A 10908-nucleotide genomic window follows, 5' to 3' on the forward strand; every position below is an offset into this window, starting at 1 on the left:
CATGGATCATATCTCAGATTTCATGGCCTTAAACCATTTTGCGGAATCTGGGCTCATCATCGCTTCCTCATAGTTCGCAAGTTCGTCATGGTCAAGTAACATGACTTCCAGAACAGGATTACCGTACCACTCTGGTGCGGATCTCACTCTGGTTTACCTACGAGATTCGGTAGTAACTTGATCTAAAGTTACATGATCATCATCATTACCTTCCTCACTAATTGGTGTAGTAGTCACAAGAACAAATTTCTGTGATGAACTACTTTCCAATAAGGGAGAAGGTACAATTACCTTATCAAGTTTTCTACTTTCCTCCCACTCGCTTCTTTCGAGAGAAACTCCTTCTCTAGAAAGGATCCATTCTTAGCAACGAATGTCTTGCCTTCGGATCTGTGATTGAAGGTGTACCCAACAGTCTCCTTTGGGTATCCTATGAAGACATATTTCTCTGATTTGGGTTTGAGCTTATCAGGATGAAACTATTTCATATAAGCATCACAATCCCAAACTTTAAGAAACGACAACTTTGGTTTCTTGCCAAACCATAATTCAGATTGTGTCGTCTCAACGGATTTAGATGGTGCCCTTTTTAACGTGAATGCAGCTGTCTCTAATGCATAACCCCAAAACGATAGTGGTAGATCGGTAAGAGACATCATAGATTGCACTATATCCAATAAACTACGGTTATGACGATCGGACACACCATTATGCTGTGGTGTTCCAGGTGGCATGAGTTTGTGAAACTATTCCACAATGTTTAATTGAAGACCAAACTCGTAACTCAAATATTTGTCTCCGCGATCAGATCGTAGAAACCTTATTTTCTTGTCACGATGATTTTCCACTTCACCCTGAAATTATTTGAACTTTTCAAATGTTTCAGACTTATGTTTCATCAAGTAGATATACTCATATCTGCTAAAATCATCTGTGAAGGTCAGAAAATAACGATACCCGCCGCGAGCCTCAACACTCATTGGACTGCATACATCAGTATGTATTATTTCCAATCAAGTTTGTTGCTCGCTCCATTGTTCCGGAGAACGGAGTCTTAGTCATCTTGCCCATGAGGCATGGTTTGCAAGTACCAAGTGATTCATAATCAAGTGGTTCCAAAAGTCCATCAGTATGGAGTTTCTTCATGCGCTTTACACCGATATGTCCTAAATGGCAGTGCCACAAATAAGTTGCACTATCATTATTAACTTTGCATCTTTTGGTTTCAATATTATGAATATGTGTAACACTACGATCGAGATCCAACGAACTATTTTCATTGGGTGTATGACCATCGAAGGTTTTATTCATGTAAACAGAACAACAATTATTCTCTGATTTTAATGAATAACCATATTGCAATAAACATGATCAAATCATATTCATGCTCAACGCAAACACCAAATAACACTTATTTAGTTTCAACACTAATCCCGAAAGTATAGGGAGTGTGCGATGATGATCATATCAATCTTGGAACTACTTCCAACACACATCGTCACCTCACCCTTTACTAGTTTCTGTTTATTCTGCAACTCCCGTTTTGAGTTACTACTCTTAGCAACTGAACCAATATCAAATACCGAGGGGTTGCTATAAACACTAGTAAAGTACACATCAATAACACGTATATCCAATATACCTTTGTTTACCTTGCCATCCTTCTTATCCGCCAAATACTTGGGGCAGTTCCACTTCCAATGACCAGTCCCTTTGCAGTAGAAGCACTTAGTCTCAGGCTTAGGATCTGACTTGGGCTTCTTCACTTGAGCAGCAACTTGCTTGCCGTTCTTCTTGAAGTTCCCCTTCTTCCCTTTGCCCTTTTTCTTGAAACTAGTGGTCTTGTCAACCATCAACACTTGATGTTTTTCTTGATTTCTACCTTCGTTGATTTCAGCATCACGAAGAGATTGGGAGTTGTTTCCGTTATCCCTTGCATATTATAGTTCATCACGAAGTTCTACTAACTTGGTGATGGTGACTAGATAATTCTGTCAATCACTATCTTATCTGGAAGATTAACTCCCACTTGATTCAAGCGATTGTAGTACCCAGACAATATGAGCACATGCTCACTAGTTGAGCGATTCGCCTCCATCTTTTAGCTATAGAACTTGTTGGAGACTTGATATCTCTCAACTCGGGTATTTGCTTGAAATATTAACTTCAACTCCTGGAACATCTCATATGGTCCATGACGTTCAAAACATCTTTGAAGTCCCGATTCTAAGCCGTTAAGCATGGTGCACTAAACTATCAAGTAGTCATCATATGGAGCTAGCCAAACGTTCATAACGTATGCATCTGCTCCTGCAATAGGTCTGTCACCTAGCGGTGCATCAAGGACATAATTCTTCTGTGCAGCAATGAGGATAAACCTCAGATCACGGATCCAATCCGCATCATTGCTACTAACATTTTTCAACACAATTTTCTCTAGGAACATATCAAAATAAACACAGGGAAGCAACAACGCGAGCTATTGATCTACAACATAATTTGCAAAATACTACCAGGACTAAGTTCATGATAAATTTAAAGTTCAATTAATCATATTACTTAAGAACTCCCACTTAGAAAGACATCCCTCTAATCTTCTAAGTGATCACGTGATCCAAATCAACTAAACCATGTCCGATCATCACGTGAGATGGAGTAGTTTCAATGGTGAACATCACTATGTTGATCATATCTACTATATGATTCACGCTCGACCTTTTGGTCTCCGTGTTCCGAGGCCATATCTGTATATGCTTGGCTCGTCAAGTATAACCTGAGTATTTCGTGTGTGCAACTGTTTTGCACCCGTTGTATTTGAAGGTAGAGCCTATCACACCCGATCATCACGTGGTGTCTCAGCACGAAGAACTTTCGCAATGGTGCATACTCAGGAAGAACACTTCTTGATAATTAGTGAGAGATCATCTTAAAATGCTACCGTCAAACTAAGCAAAATAAGATGTATAAAAAGATAAACATCGTATGCAATCAAAATATGTGACATGATATGGCCATCATCATCTTGCGCCTTTGATCTCCATCTCCAAAGTACTATCATGATCTATATCGTCACCGGCATGACACCATGATCTCCATCATCTTGATCTATATCAATGTGTCGTCACGTGGTCGTCTCGCCAACAATTGCTCTTCCAACTATTGCTATCGCATAGCGATAAAGTAAAGCAATTATTGGATGCTTGCATCTTATGCAATAGAGCGACAACCATAAGGATTTTGCCAGTTGCTGATAACTTCAAGAAAACATGATCATCTCATACAACAACTTATATCTTATCATGTCTTGACCATATCACATCACAACATGCCCTGCAAAAACAAGTTAGACATCCTCTACTTTGTTGTTGCAAGTTTTACGTGGCTGCTACGGGCTTGACAAGAACCGTTCTTACCTACGCATCAAAAACCACAATGATAGTTTGTCAAGTTGGTGTTGTTTTAACCTTCGCAAGGACCGGGCGTAGCCACACTCAGTTCAACTAAAGTTGGAGAAACTGACACCCGCCAGCCACCTATGTGCAAAGCACGTCGGTAGAACCAGTCTCGCGTAAGCGTACGCGTAATGTCGGTCCGGGCCGCTTCATCCAACAATACCGCCGAACCAAAGTGTGACACGTTGGTAAGCAGTATGACTTATATCGCCCATAACTCACTTGTGTTCTACTCGTGCATATTACATCAACACATAAAACCTGGCTCTGATACCACTATTGGGGAACGTAGTAATTTCAAAAAAATTCCTACGCACACGCAAGATCGTGGTGATGCATAGAAACAAGAGGGGAGAGTGTTGTCTACGTACCATCGTAGACCGAAGCGGAAGCGTTGACGCAACGTAGAGGAAGTAGTCGTACGTCTTCCCGATCCAACCGATCCAAGCACCGTTACTCTGGCACCTCCGAGTTCTTGGCACACGTTCAGCTCGATGACGCTCCCCGGGCTCTGATCCAGCAAAGCGTCGGGGAGGAGTTTCGTCAACACGATGGCGTGGTGATGATCTTGATGTTCAACCATCGCAGGGCTTCGCCTAAGCACCGCTACAATATGACCGAGGTGGAATATAGTGGAGGGGGCCACCGCACACGGCTAAGGAACGATCACGAAGATCAACTTGTGTGTCTATGGGGTGCCCCCTGCCCCCGTATATAAAGGAGTGGAGGAGAGGGCCGGCCCTCTCTATGGCGCGCCCTAGGGGAGTCCTACTCCCACCGGGAGTAGGATTCCCCCTTCCCTAGTCCAACTAGCAGTCCTTCCATGTAGTAGGAGTAGGAGACAAGGAAGAGGAAGAGGGAAGAGAAGGAAGGAGGGGGCGCAGCCCCTCCCCCTAGTCCAATTCGGACTAGGCCTTGGGGGGCGCGCAGCCTGCCTCTCCCTCTCCCCTGAAGCCCAATAAGGCCCATATACTTCTCCCGTATTCCCGTAACTCCCCGGTACTCCGAAAAATACCCGAACCACTCAGAACCTTTCCGATGTCCGAATATAGTAATCCAATATATCGATCTTTACGTCTCGACCATTTCGAGACTCCTCGTCATGTCCCCAATCTCATCCGGGACTCCGAACTCCTTTGGTACATCAAAACTCATAAACTCATAATATAACTGTCATCGAAATCTTAAGCGTGCGAACCCTACAGGTTCGAGAACAATGTAGACATGACCGAGACACGTCTCCGGTCAATGACCAATAGCGGAACCTGGATGCTCATATTGGCTCCTACATATTCTACGAAGATCTTTATCGGTCAGACCGCATAACAACATACATTGTTCCCTTTGTCATCGGTATGTTACTTGCCTGAGATTCGATCGTCGGTATCTCAATACCTAGTTCAATCTCGTTACCGGCAAGTCTCTTTACTCGTTCCGTAATACATCATCTCGAAACTAACTCATTAGTTGCAATGCTTGCAAGGCTTATGTGATGTGCATTACCGAGAGGGCCCAGAGATACCTCTCCGACAATCGGAGTGACAAATCCTAATCTCGAAATACGCCAACCCAACATGTACCTTTGGAGACACCTGTAGAGCTCCTTTATAATCACCCAGTTACGTTGTGACGTTTGGTAGCACACAAAGTGTTCCTCCGGCAAACGGGATTTGCATAATCTAATAGTCATAGGAACATGTATAAGTCATGAAGAAAGCAATAGCAACATACTAAACGATCGAGTGCTAAGCTAACGGAATGGGTCAAGTCAATCACATCATTCTCCTAATGATGTGATCCCGTTAATCAAATAACAACTCTTTGTCTATGGTTAGGAAACATAACCATCTTTGATTAATGAGCTAGTCAAGTAGAGGCATACTAGTGACACTCTGTTTGTCTATGTATTCACACATGTATTATGTTTCCGGTTAATACAATTCTAGCATGAATAATAAACATTTATCATAAAATAAGGAAATAAATAATAACTTTATTATTGCTTCTGGGGCATATTTCCTTCATGCGCCGCCTATCAGAAGAGAAGAGAAGAGTTGTCGGAGAAGAGATAGCCCGACTCCTATCGGCCGGCTTCATTATGGAAGTATTCTTTCTAGAGTGGCTAGCCAATCCGGTGCTGGTACTGAAGAAGAACAAGAAATGGCGAATGTGTATTGACTACACGAGCCTCAACAAGGCCTGTCCCAAGGACCCGTTTGCTCTACCAAGAATTGATTAGGTGATAGACTCCACCGTCGGATGCGAGCTGTTGAGATTTTTGGATGCGTATTCAGGATATCACAAGATCAAGCTGAACCCAACTGACAGACTGAAGACCGCCTTCATCACGCCGTTTGGAGCCTTCTGCTACCTCACCATGACATTCGGCTTGAGGAATGCCGGCGCCACCTTTCAGCGTTGCATGCAGAAGTGCCTCCTCAAGCAACTCGGCAGGAACGCCCACGTCTACATGGACGATGTGGTGGTGAAGACGGAAAAGTGTGGAACACTGCTGGAAGACCTCAAAGAGACCTTTGAGAACCTGCGTCGATTCCAGATCAAGCTCAACCCCGAGAAATGCGTCTTCGGAGTACCAGCCGGCCAACTCCTTGGCTTCCTGGTCTCTGAACGCGGCATAGAATGCAACCCTATAAAGATTAAGGCCATTGAGAGGATGGAGGTACCCAGCCGACTGCTGGACATGCAAAAGTTCACCGGCTGCTTGGCGTCCATCAGCCGATTCACCAGTCGGCTGGGCGAGAAAGCTCTCCCCTTATACCAACTCATGAAGAAAACCACTTTTTTCGAGTGGAACCACAAGGCGGACGAAGCTTTTCTCCAGCTGAAGAAGATGCTGATTACTCCACCCGTTCTGGCAGCTCCGACTCCTAAGGAACCTATGCTCCTGTACATCGCCACCACCAGCCGGGTAGTCAGCACGGTCATTGTAGTGGAACGCAAGGAGGAAGGCAAGGCACTACCTGTCCGGAGACCGGTATATTACCTAAGCCAAGTACTGTCAGCCTCCAAGCAGAACTACACTCACTACCAGAAGATGTGCTATGGCGTGCACTTTACCGCCAAGAAATTGAAGCCTTACTTTCAAGAGCATCCAATCACTGTGGTCTGAACGGCCCCACTTGCCGAGATCATTGGAAGCCGAGATGCCTTTGGCCGAGTGGCCAAATGGGCCATAGAGCTGGCTCCCTACACCATCTACTACCAGCCCCGCACCGCCATCAATTCGCAAGCACTGGCCGACTTTCTCGTCGACTGGGCCGAGACCCAGTACCTACATCCAGCGCCCGACTCCACCCATTGGTGGATGCATTTTGACGGCTCCAAGATGCGCACCGGCTTGGGAGCCGGCATTGTCCTCACTTCTCCCAAAGGCGACAAGCTCAAATACGCACTGCAAATCCATTTTGCCGCCTCCAACAACGTCGCCGAGTACGAGGCGCTCATTCACGGGCTCCGGCTTGCCAAAGAACTCGGCATTCGCCAGATCCCTTGTTATGGAGACTCGGACTTAGTGGTCCAGCAGTCGTCTGGCGACTGGGACGCCAAGGATGCGAACATGGCGAGTTACCGTTTCCTCGTGCAGCAACTCAGTGGGTATTTTGAGGGGTGCGAATTCCTCCATGTGCCAAGAAACGACAACGACCAAGCAGACGCCTTGGCACGAATCGGCTCTACCCGCCAAGCAATACCATCCGGCGTCGCCCTTCAATGCCTCCTCAAGCCGTCTGTCAAGCCTTCACCAGAATCAGACTCCATCTTCATGCCAGCTCCTCCCGAAGAAGTCGGATCCGACTCCAGAGCCCCGGCAGACGGTACGGGGATTTTAGCAGATGGTTCCAAAACCGCCACAGTCGAGGCCGGCCCAGGGACTGTAGAACCCGGCCCGGGGACTGCGGCGGCGGGCTCGAAGACTCCAGAACCTGGCCCAAGAGTCGCGCTAGTAGGCCCGGGGACTTCATTAACCCAGCAGGCGGTTGTTGATTCCACCCCGCCGCCTCCCAGCCCAGTCGCCCTCGTCCAAGTCGCAGTTCTGGCAGTCGAAGAAATAGCAGCACCCTCATGGGCCCAGCCCATGCTCAAATTTCTGGTGAGCAAAGAGCTGCCAACTAATGAGACCTTAGCTCGGCAGGTACAACGTCGAGTGGCAGCCTACACCATAGTCAACAGAGAGCTGGTCAGGCGCAGCGTCACTGGTGTCTACTAGCGCTGCGTAGAGCCAGAAAAGGGCCAAGCGATCCTCAAAGACATTCATCAAGGCGAGTGCGGCCACCATGCGGCGTCAAGAGCACTCGTCGCCAAAGCCTTTCGACATGGTTTCTTCTAACCGACTGCCTTAGAAGAGGCCAAGGAATTGGTCCAAAAATGCAAAGGGTGCCAGAAGTTCCGCTCCAAGCCGCATCAGCCGGCTTCTGCACTCAAGACCATCCCCATTGCCTGGCCTTTCGCAGTTTGGGGTCTAGACATGGTGGGACCATTCAAGATGGCACGAGGTGGCTTAACTCACTTACTCGTCGTAGTGGACAAGTTCACCAAGTGGATAGAAGCGAAGCCAATCAAGAAACTGAACGGTCCGACTGCCGTGACTTTCATCTCCGATATCACAATTCGGTACGGCATACCACACAGCACCATCACCGACAATGGCACAAATTTTGCATAAGGCGCCTTGGCCGGTTTCTGCGCAACACAGGGCATCCGACTGGACCTAGCGTCCGTCGCTCATCCACAGTCAAACGGCTAGGTGGAGCGAGCAAACGGCCTCATCCTGTCCGGCATCAAGCCCCGGCTGGTCGAGCCTCTCGAGCGTTCGGCTGGCTGCTGGCTCGATGAGTTGCCAGCCGTCCTCTGGAGTCTGCACACGACTCCAAACAAGTCAACCGGCTTCACGCCTTTCTTCCTCGTCTACGGTGCTGAAGCCGTCATCCCAACGGAGATAGAGTTTGACTCCCCGCAAGTCACCATGTACACCAAGGAGGAAGCAGAAGAAGCACGTCAAGACAGCGTCGATCTGCTGGAAGCGGGCCGGCTGTTGGCACTCAGCCGGTCCAGCATCTACCAGCAGAGCCTGCGCCGATACTATAACAGGAAGGTCAAGCCAAGATCTTTCCAAGAGGGCGACCTCGTGCTCCAACTGATCCAGCAAACAGCCGGCCAGCACAAGCTGTCGGCGCCTTGGGAAGGCCATTTCATCATCAGCAAAGTACTGGGCAATGACTCCTACTACCTGATTGACGCTTAGAAGCCCCGAGCACGCAAGAGGGACGACTCCGGCAAAGAGACGGAGCGGCCATGGAATGCAAATCTCCTCCGAAGATTTTACAGTTGATGCAGTATGTACCACGCTACCTTTTGTATTAAAGTACCAAGACTTCGGGCCCCCCGAGACGAGCTCGGGGACTGCCCTCTTTTGTCTATATGATAAAAATTATGCCTACAAGTATGTTACTCTTTGTTATGCCGCTTGGCACCGGGCTCGATAGGTCGGCCTGGGGACTTGCCGCCTTGCACTATGAAAAGCTTCCTGCAGCCGGACAAGTAGTGTGTGGCGTCTAAGCCATCTCCAGTCAGAAGCCGCAGCTCGCAGAGCGACTGTACGGTGGGCAGGAGTAAGGCAGAATGGGCGCTCGCATGAAAAATGGCTAAGGACCCAAAGCATAAAACATAGCTCAAGACGGCTTCTAGCCTTCCTTTTTCTTTTCACAACCCGACTATTAACCAGTCGGCTCACCGCTTTCTATCCAACTTGCTAAAAAACTCTAAAACGGCTAAAGTACCTGCCTTCCCAAAGTAGCCAAGCATTTGAACCAACGGCAGTCCGCAGAGCGGCTGTCCGACTGGCAAGACAGGCAACTAGGGGAAAGTGGCAAAGGAAAAGGCCAAAAGAGCTATGAGGAAGAAAAGATAGAATTCGGATAAATATTTACATAGCATAGGCCCTTGGCCGAATCTTCGAGCAGAAGTTCAAAGTACACCCCGCGGGTGGAATTGTGCGAATTAACAAGTTCTTGAAAGACTACTAAAGCAGATAAAACAAAGATAAGGAGGCAGCTTAGGAAGCGGCAGACGGATTCGAAGGGTCGGAGGAGGCGGCAGCATCAGGCGTTGGGGCGGCCGGCCGAGCAGTCTCGGCTTGATCGCCTCCGGCGGAAGTCATCTCGGTCGCACGCGGCTCGTTGCTGGAGGCGCGGTCGAGCTGAGGCTGGCCGTCTGCCCCGTCTTCTGGTGCTTCCGTCTCGCCTCCGTCCTCCGCCTCGCCTTCCTCCTCGACGCTGGAGCCGATCACCTCCGCCGAGTCCTCGCCGTAGTCTGGGTTCATCCCAAACCACTCCGGTGGTACCTCCTCGCCATCTTCAGACTGCTCGGGGACGAAGATGCTGGTGTCGGTGTACTCGACGATCGCCGCGGCACGCTTGACGAGTGCATCTTCCACGGCTAGGCCTCTGACCGGAGTGTGGCTAGCCGGTCTAGGTCCAGCCCCGGATACCACGCCTTGACGAACTCCAAGGCCCAGCGCGCTCCAGCTCGGGCCGAGGAACCGTTCCAGGCCTCAAGACGACCAGCCGCGACCTCCAGCCAGTCGGCAGTCCGACTGGGGGTGTGCGGGGCCTGCATGTCCGGCCACAGGGCAGCAATCACCTGGGCGCCGACACGCTGAAGCCGGCGTAGCATCCGGTGAGTCGGCCGAAGGCGAGCCTCGATGCTCAGGATATGCTCATCAAGGGTTCGGGGGGTGTCGGCGGCAATCTCTGCGCCTTCCGCCCTCCGACCTTCATGGTCAGCCTCGATGGCTTGGATGGCAGCCTGCGAATGCCTGGGAAAGAAGTCTGCCAAGACGGAAGAAACGAAGAAGCAAGTCAAAAACCAGGAGTCGGCACGACTTATAATCAGCAGCTCAAAGAAAGAAAGTAAAGAAACTCACCATCAACAATGTCTTCAATCTCATGGAAGCCGGAGGCCAGCATTGCCTCTTTGTCATCCCATGAGGAGCGCTCGCTCACGACTTCGGCCAGGAGGGCGGCTTCCGCCTCTTCCTCCTCCTTCTGCATCTTCGTAAGCAGCTCCCTCTGCTCTGCCAATTGCGTGGCCAGCAGATCGCGCTCCGTGGCGAGCTTGCTGCACTCCTCCCCCTTGGCGCGCAACGCAGAGTTGGCTTCGCTCAGCTCTTGTTGAAGAACAGCGTTGGCTTCTGAAGAGAAGGAAGAAGGAAGGCGTTAAGTCATCAATAAAGAAGGTCACCGGGGAGATCCGGCCCAACTGCTCAGCAGTCGGCCCGAATCTCGGGGACTACAGCCCGCGGGTGCGCCAGCGTGCCCCCGCAAAAAAGAAAAAAGGACTCACTCCGGCTCTCTGACAAGTCGGCGGTCCGCTTGCCCAGCTCTTCAACGTTACGGTTGAAGGAAGTAACGCGGAGGTTGTGGTAGTCCTGCGACAAGTA

Source organism: Triticum urartu, chromosome 5, assembly GCF_003073215.2.
Source record: "Triticum urartu cultivar G1812 chromosome 5, Tu2.1, whole genome shotgun sequence".
In the NCBI taxonomy this organism is placed as follows: domain Eukaryota; kingdom Viridiplantae; phylum Streptophyta; class Magnoliopsida; order Poales; family Poaceae; genus Triticum; species Triticum urartu.